Source organism: Ylistrum balloti, unplaced genomic scaffold, assembly GCF_031769215.1.
Source record: "Ylistrum balloti isolate Yb309-2 unplaced genomic scaffold, AGI_CSIRO_Ybal_v1 Utg371048, whole genome shotgun sequence".
Classification (NCBI taxonomy): Eukaryota; Metazoa; Mollusca; class Bivalvia; order Pectinida; family Pectinidae; genus Ylistrum; species Ylistrum balloti.
The window spans coordinates 1505560-1515006 of record NW_026782580.1 but is presented as its reverse complement, the minus strand read 5'-3'; positions in this window follow the sequence as shown (position 1 = coordinate 1515006).

Sequence of the window (9447 nt, the reverse complement as noted above, 5' to 3'; positions counted from 1 at the left end):
AGATAAAGAATATAGGTTAAGTGTAACCGGTAATTGGTTAAAGGCTATATGTACAGGTTAATGGGTTCAGTGTAAAGAGTTAGAGGTAAGGTGTTAAGGGTACAGTATAAGGTTCACAGAGTGTAGAAGTACAATCGTTAGGTGCATCGCATATTAATATTGTAATGCAAGATGACAACAAATCATGAACAGTCTATATGATCCAGTCATACCTGGATATACAGCTTACTTTTCAAAAAGAAATGTTTTTGTTGTATCGCTTTTACCAAATGCATTATATTATACTCAACAGATCTCCGAATAAGATTTCACAAGTAGCAAAGGTAAACACGTGTTCTCGTACACAAATCCTGATCTGAATAAAAGTGCAAACATATGTGTTATGTTATATCAATATAGATGTCAGTGTATGCTTATACACAAATATGATTGTCGATTTTTGTGTATACTGTGCTCACGTCAAACAATCTGTACTTAAGAAGTCCATGTTTCTTTGTTTATATTCTATGGACATTTCTATTTCAGAGACCGGCACAAGGAGAAGGTGTTTATAATACAAATAGGAATTTATGATGAAAATTTGTAAAATTAAATACTGACACTCCGAGTTACCACGAATCTAATCCTTGATAACTAAGAATGACAAAGCATTTTCATGGTGAAGAGAAATTGGGCGAAAATCGAATGGATCTTGGGATATGGATACAGACTAATTGAATAGGCACTGCCTGAAACTGAAGGCAATCAGATCAATATAATATGCTTATCTAAATGTTTTGATGTTTACATGCATTGTGATGGGTTGATATGGATGGATGAACTAAACTGTGACCTGTACATGGTCATTTCATTGCAAATAAGACCTAGTGCTTATATACAGCATTCCACGAAATCGGGATGGAATGCTCATTATATTATTGGGTATCCATTTCAGGATTGAATTTACCATTTGAAGGTTTCAAAGTTGATCATGTTTTTTTCCCTTACTGAGAAAAACATACATTAAACATCGCTTCTTCTCATAAGCGTATTGCGGAGAAGCATTTTCGACCGATCTCCCTAATGTGATAAGCTTTATCACCATCTTTTTATTATTCATCTGTTGTCGAAGTGTTAATACTTTTCTTTGATTTTTAGATATGATATATACAATCTGGGATCTCCATGTTCAACTGATACCTGCTGTATTACGCAGACTCTATTATATCGTTTTTATGAAAAACATTCCTATTCAAAACTTTGTACGAAGATCTTATACAAACCTGATTTCTTTAACATTTGGGTGGAGCTAAGATAACGTCCTTCAGTTTCTATCGATTTCTTTCAAGTGTGGTAGGCCTTTCAGGAAGGGCGTGTCCTTTCTCTGTGGCATTTTCTTTTCTTTCCCATAATTATGTTCATTTCGTATGTAAAATATGTCAGAGAAGAAAAGAACTCTATTTTTCATCAGGCCTCTGATACAAGTAAAACGTAACGATTGTGTATTTCTCTTTGGCATAGGACAGGCATGTATTGGTCCGTCCAGTGGTACCCCTGTTAACCAATGAAAATGACGGAGGATTCAAAGTCATTAAGCCGAAAGTCATGTGCACTTTAATCCTTATAGTTGTGAAGGTTTGTAAAACTTAATTAAACTATTTAGGTCCTTTAGCATGTTTATACAGATGAGGGAGTTTTGAAATGATATTGTGTAGTCTACAATGCATGTAGCTTAGCCACTCACCATGTCGGAAGTTACAGTGCGTGCTGCGTCAAAAGTTCCTGCGACCTACACGCATATCACATAGCTTTTGCATGTTTTTATTTTGTATTAACTTTCAACAAAATATTATAGTTCTTTGTTTTATGAGGTCTCATGGAACGTAAAAACATATCATAAAAGTTACTTTTGTTCAAAATCATACAAGTGTGTTCCGCGGATTATATACATTCTGATAACTGTATACCTGCCATAACACATTTTGTCTTTTATTTAAGTAGAAGAAACCACTTGTGAATAATTAAATATGACATATATGACAATGCTTCAAAGCTGACTAAGATCTTATCAGGTCCTCATAGTTTCCTGTTGTTAAGAAGAATTTTGGGTCAAAAAGAATTCTAGCTATTCCTTATGGCCGATTGCGCGCGAGTCTATGAATATGCGTGGTGTCTGTTGCCACATGCATAATAGCTGCAGGCATATCAGCGCGACTTTTAACCCGGTTTAGACTGTGTTATGTCCTATGGGAGGTATCTTTTGTGGTTTGTGGGTGGGGTGACCGACCCCACCGTCGCCGATGGAAGATTATGCCCGTGCCCTAACGTAGTTGAGGTCGGAGGGTCAGCAGAGGTGCAGAAGTCAAGAAAGAGGGTACTTCATGATTTATGTTTAAATCAACTGGTCTCAGTTCAGCAGGCTATGATTAATGTATTAATTACAAAACTGAGCGTGTCGGTATCGTGTCATCAGGCTGTGGATTACGATACATTTCGACGCCATGATAGGTACACTTTACCAGGGACAAGGCACGCCATCATCATTTCAATTCTAGCGACAATACAAATCCAACAGAAATAGGCAAATGACGATGTGTAGAATCACTGTAGCAGTTAGAGCGCCACCGCAAACGCAGTCAGCGTCTGTCGGATGGGGAATCCATATCGCTGTCCGGCCACATGAAAGTAAATAGCCTCTATACTCTGTCTTAATAAAGCCAATGCACGTACAAAGTTTTGATTTCAATAGAACTATCTTGTCTTCGTCCGTGCCTGGCTTTGTGTTATTGGTCATTTTACTTCTACTACAGTGAATTATAGTATCATATCAGTGTGTTATGACAAACATGTCTCAGTGATCTTAATTTGAAATAAAGTGAAATGAAAGCAATCGTTTTTACTAACACTATCTGTTATACAGGTCCTCCACGTAGTTCTGGACTAAACAAGAAAACATAAATATTCACGTAAATCTCACGGTATGTGGAAAACATTCGACCTATAAACAGTATTCTATTTAGGGGACTGCGACAATTTAGTCAGTACAGCGTTTGTTCACATAACCTCTGGTGACGATCCGAGGTGCGTAGTTCGATGCCCTCTTACGTTTTGCGTTTCTCGGGGGGTTGAGACACAGACCGGCCTGTGTTTTCTAAGCTGTATCCTTTGGGAAGACATTTTACCAATGACTATTTATGGTATACACTTTGCCTTTCGTTCAAAAGGAAGAATAACCAGCTGTACTAATCGCTAACCCGTATCTCATCATGAACCTGGCTGTTCACAGGACGTCAAACCTAGAAGAGAAACCAGAATGTTTCGCATTCAGTATCTTCTCGTAATAGACATAATACCATGTTTACATTCTGTGTTACATTTTCCTACATGTCACTTGAGTACCAAATTGTAGCATATGAGACTGTATGCTACAATTAAACAGCTAGGTGTCTTCCAAGTGAACAAAAATGGCCGCCGATCACTACTGCTACTGACATATCATAAGTTGTTGAACTATAGTTCATTCACGAAGCTGTAAGATCAAGACAGAACAGATCTATTGTGAAAAATGTTATTTGTCACAAAATACTTATAGGCTTAATATCTTGTAGACGGTGATCTTACAATCCACATATAGAATCAGTTAAAGTAAAAACAAGCCTTTGTGTAATCGTTGTAACTTATTGACAGGGGCGATTTCAATTTTAAAAATCTACATGTTTATCCTGTTTTTCAAAGTAACATAGATCCATGACATGAAACTCTAAATATTTCCCAAGAAACACTAGACACGCCGCTTTGAACGATGTGACTGAGAACCCATCCTTCATTAGCTATACATCAATTGGTAATTAACGGCTTTTATTCAAATCGAAAAGTGTAGAATAAAACAAATGAATAAATGAATGTACTTATCATGAATTTTGAATTTATCTTTAAAAAATGACTGGTGAATATTTTATCTATTACTCTAATATTATTCATATCGACTGTATACTGCCATCTGGTAGGTACTTGTCGTTTATCATAAAAATGGACATCGACACAAAGATCGTCGCGACTGTACGGAAAACAGGCTGGCTCTGGACTACACAATTTACCTATTTGTTTTATTTTGGCTTTCATTCAGCTTTGGCAGGGACGAATGTACTTTTCGACAAATTACTGCATGTTGTAATTATGGACAGTGCATTGTTATGAATTGACAGACACAATTTCGTAATGCGAGCTCGTACAAACAGTTCATTCACAAAAACAGATCATTAATTTTTTTCATAATTGATATCAAATTTCTTCATACCAAAGACTTCAAGAATGACATTGCTTTTTATATTATTTTGGCACTGTCGGAGAAGAATGGTTAAAAGTACATGGGTATGTATTGTTGCTGGTTATATCCTTATTATTTTTGAGTTCTGTTTTTTTTTTTTTTTTTTTAACAGTTGTTTGAAGTCTGAGAAAACGTCATTGAACTATTAGATCATGTGTTGATGGTAACAAGATAGGTTCCGGGACAAAGGTCAGACTCACACGCAGTGATTGTTACATGTCTTGCCAAATGTTTGCAATATGACTTTGTAAACTTGTGTTGTAGATATGGTAGTCTGATCGTGTCAAACTTGTTAAATCATGGTAACCACTTTGATGATGTTTTAATTAGATACACAAATCAAACAGTTCTAATTGAATTATCATCAAAGCAAAATTTCATATTTCTTTTTTTTTCTGTTTTTGTTTCAAAAACTTCATCTGACTTTATAAAGTATTCTTGTCGCTCGCAGGAAATGTTAGAAATTGGCAGTGCGATCCTCATAAGTGCGTTCAGAATTAAAAAAATATTTACGAAACATATTTGAAGGTAATTTATTTCGGATCGCCGTACACTTTAATCTAAAGGACTTCAACGAAACAAGTTTACGTAAACTTAATCAGAATGTATTTTTCCATTGGTGACATAGAGTTCCGTCAAGTGATTAAAATTCGACCAACAGCAATATCTGTAAAATAAAACTATGAAGTGTAGAAAAATATTTATATATATTGTTTGTCTTCTTCTTCTTCAGACCTGTAACGGCTATGTTGTATTTGAACTTTTTGTATCACTGAATAATGTATAAGATCATAAAATGCTAATCGTTTCCAATATATATTGTAATATGAACCACACAATTGTTTATATATTTATTACTAAAAACAAGAAGCATAATCAACAATCACATAAACCAAGATTAAACAAACTCTGGCTGTGTGGACTTCGATGAAAACCACATCAGAAACATCCAAGATTCGTTTGCTAAATCATGTGTGGACACCAGAAAATCATTTGTAATATATACATTTTGTTTATAACGATTCTTAACCGAATCATCGGAAAGTCTTCTTTAACTTACATCGACGTCAGACCGATAGGAAACATTTGAACGCCAGAATGATTCGAAATAATTGGTACTTATCAATTGATTCTACCAATGTCTCTTATTTTCCATGCAACCGGAAGTGCTTTATTTATCCATTTAGTCAGCGGATTTACACCCACTTTCAGCGGACGATTAAGTTAGCACATGCCACTGAGATTAACTGTTTTGAAAAAGTGAAACATATCGTGCTCTGGATGTAAATATTAGTTTATCCAGTTTAATAATGTCAAGCTGCTGATTTAAAACAAGATAAACAACATCGGAACCACCAGGCATACTTACGAGCACCAAACACTTCAAAGTGCACAAGGCAATAGTAAATCTCATAATGAGATCATTATGACGACGTCAAGCTTCCCCGTCATCTCCGTCCACCTGCATCTCTCGAAACCCTCTATCTTGGCTTTATCTGTCAGCTGTACACATCTTGCACGAAAACCGTAATAATGGGAAAAAATCCTTGGATATTAAATCAAATATGACACACGTAAATCTACGCAGAATTGTTACTATCCAGAAATGGAATATTTATAATGATCATGCATACCATACGGCTTAGTTTTGTTGTAGGAACGTATCGAGGTAAGCGGTGATTTAGAATAGGTTGTCTTACCTTTGATTTCTAATTCTAAAGAGTACATGTATATACAAATGACGTGGTCAATAAATTTCGTGCTATTTAAAGACGAGAAATTATCATTTTTATTTTAAATTCAAAAGTGAATTACTTTGTTAGCGCATGCAAATCTGATGAGAGATTTTACCACCGAACTCGAGGAAGATATAGTAAACCAAATATTCGATCATTTTACCGACTTCGTCTTTGGTTATGTCTTCTTTTATTTAGACTTATTTTCACAAAACACGTCTCGGCACGGTTCTCTTATAACAAGAGAACAAAGGCTCTCCCTCAGTTCAAAATGTGATATTGTAGCGTACAGAGTGTAAAGTAAAATGTTCTTGTTGCAGAAATGCATTTTAGAAGAGGATGTTCAAGATTGGCAAGCTCATCTTTCTTTAAAATCCACAAACCATTATTTACACTTCTTTAGTAAACCGTATCAGAATAAGACTGTAATTCGTGTTGATAGTTTTATAGCTGGTCATGGTTGTTAGAGGCATTGAAAAGATTGTGGTGAACAACTAACGAAACGTAATAAAACAATCTTTATGTTGATTTTTGTGAAGTTTAACAATCAAATATAAACGAGGGAGGTCGGTATCGTTATAATAAAAACGCAATATATATGATTGTAATTCTAAGGTTTGATTAGCAACCTTTTCTCCTGTTGAAATACTGAATAACGTGTAAGTACAACAGACCTATTTCTTTTTGTATGCAGGAAATGTATCAATGTCAGGATCAGGTTCAAGGCGGTAAAACTTTTTGTTTTCATTTTAGGTTTCAAGCTGCTTCTTCTTTGAATAACGGGAGGCCGAATAAATCTAAGTGAATCCATAACATCAAGCTCTCGGTTCACCCATTCACTTAAAGGTCAGATTCTGATGGAAGGGGTTTTACGATATCTTCTGGCTCTTCATGAAAAATCCTCATAAATGTACCTTAATGTTTTGGATAAGGCTTAAAATGCCAGTTGCAATGTGCCTAGTTGAACCATAGCTATAAGGAGAGGTAGGACAAAACACATGGAGTAACTGTAGGAAATGACGAGTACTTCTGTGCTGGAAGAATGGTGTGATGCTAGCTATGTACTTCTGGTATAAAATATTATTGGTGTTGACTTGAATTCTATGAAATGTCGAGTTGCTGAAGATTGTTGCATGGACAGTGTTAACAAATTTAAGTTGTGCCACCATTTGAAGGATTTTCATTTTTTCTCTCTTTTTTTCTTGTTCCACTGTTACATATACCACACTGACAATTGTGCATCAAATTTATACAACAAACACGGAAAAGAGAATTCAACATTTATGCAAACTTCCATTATACATGGTGATTATTGAATTTTCGGGAATGTCATCGCCTCATTTTTGGAACAATAATTCGCTTTTCAGTTTGAATACTTGTCTGTGATTATGGGTTGATGTCGATCAAACATTTTGTTAAAAGTGTATACAACGGTTGGATGAAAATTGTCTAAAAACATCAGAGAAATAATTTAAATCCAGTACATAGCTGCTCATTAGTTCACACAACACCATCTCGACATGTCTCCTCCGGACCAGGTATATGGCAGTAACGTTGCTTGTCATGGGGCGGTGCCGTACAATTGGACTCTAGCCATTGGAAATATTGTTATTCAATAGGGTTCTGTAGGGGCAAAACTGTATACCTGACACTAGCTTAGTCAAAAGTGGAAGAGACGGAGGCGCCACTGGGTACTCCCTTTGATCTCGGAACACAAAAGCAGATACATGTATTGTAAATCAAGAGTGAAAATGAAGACATAAAGAGAATGTCACCTCGCTGATAACACGTGTCTAAGACTATCTACCGCAGGAAAGTTAAAACCCTATTTACTGAAGTTAATTTGATCTCTGTTTATTTGTTACTAGTACAGACTGTTTGTTTTACGTAGACGGGATCACGAGACACCCCGATAAGGCCATCGCTATTGTCTTTAGCCTTGTTTGTTTACAGTTATCGCCCCTTTCCTCATTTGCCTTATTGTTCACTACAAAAGAGAGCGGTGACTGTCGGAGCCTCTGCGGGTGGTCAAACAGGAGACAGACAGTGTTGGTATATCAATACAAGGACATTAGCTGGTCTTTAAATTGTTGTTGCAATCAATACTCTTAGTTTTTAATTGCCTTCTATTTTAAAAATCAGTTTGACTTCTCCAGACTAATCAGCGAATTTCTAAAGTAAATAGAATAAAATATTGGTCTTAACTACAAAATGGATATATATTTCACCTTCCATTTCAACTAAATCGCAGAGTTCGTAAAACTGAGTTATCAAACCATCGACCTTTCAATTCTGTATCTTCGTACTGGCTGACGGTCCTCCAAGGGTATCCTAGGCAAACCGTCTGTAGAAATATATTTCATCTCGGAATAAAATCTACGCAATTCATTGGGTAATTGACGTCACATGGTTATCGTCTATTCAAAGATGGATGATTACAATTTCATTCATTTAAAATCTTAGACTCAAAAATTAATCCAAACATAAAGACTACAATCAGCACACCTTGTCAACCTCTTTGTAATCATAGCAACAAACCAGACAACAATTTTTGAATACTTCACATTTTTATGTTACTTAAGCTTATTACAAACGTTTATTTTATTGCAATCTCGTAAATCAAAGCCGCATTATTTTCACAAAATTGACTCAAATGATATTTCAAACAAACTATATTCCGAAGAGGTATTTTTAAACGCGCGGGGAATTCGCTTCCATTTTTCTGTAAAATTTATTGGATAATTGACATTACGTGGTTACCGTATATTGAAGAATGAACTTTCTACTTCATTTGTGACATCGAGGGATGACTATAATTGCACTTGGGTATACCAAATAACTAGCGAAATCGGTTACGTTACCAGAGTTCAATTGCAGTTATCTCCCGATAAACTAAACGAAATACATTGTATAATATAACAACTTGTAACACACTGGTGCATCACATCATGTACAACATGATTACATCACTACATGTCTTACACGAGTATAAGTCATGTCCTATACGAGTATATTACACCTTTTACTATACGAGTAAAACACATTATGTTCAAACGAGTACACTATACAATGTTTAACTTGAGTATAATATACATTATACACTACCTGAGTACATTACACCAACAATGTACCCGTGTAAATCAATATATTATACAATAGTATGAAGTAGTAATACACCCGTAGTATTACAAATGTTATACTATGACAGCTCGGTAAACAAAATCACTGTTTATAACATCTAAAATTCCTCATCCAATTCATGGAAGATTGCACCGATGTCTTCCGAAAATATGTTGCTAGTCCTTGTCAAGTTGCCAAACAGACATTCTACAACCCTTCTCTAAATTTTTAAATGTTTCCTTAGTCAAATTGTTAATTCTATTTGATTATTTCGACACTAACGAT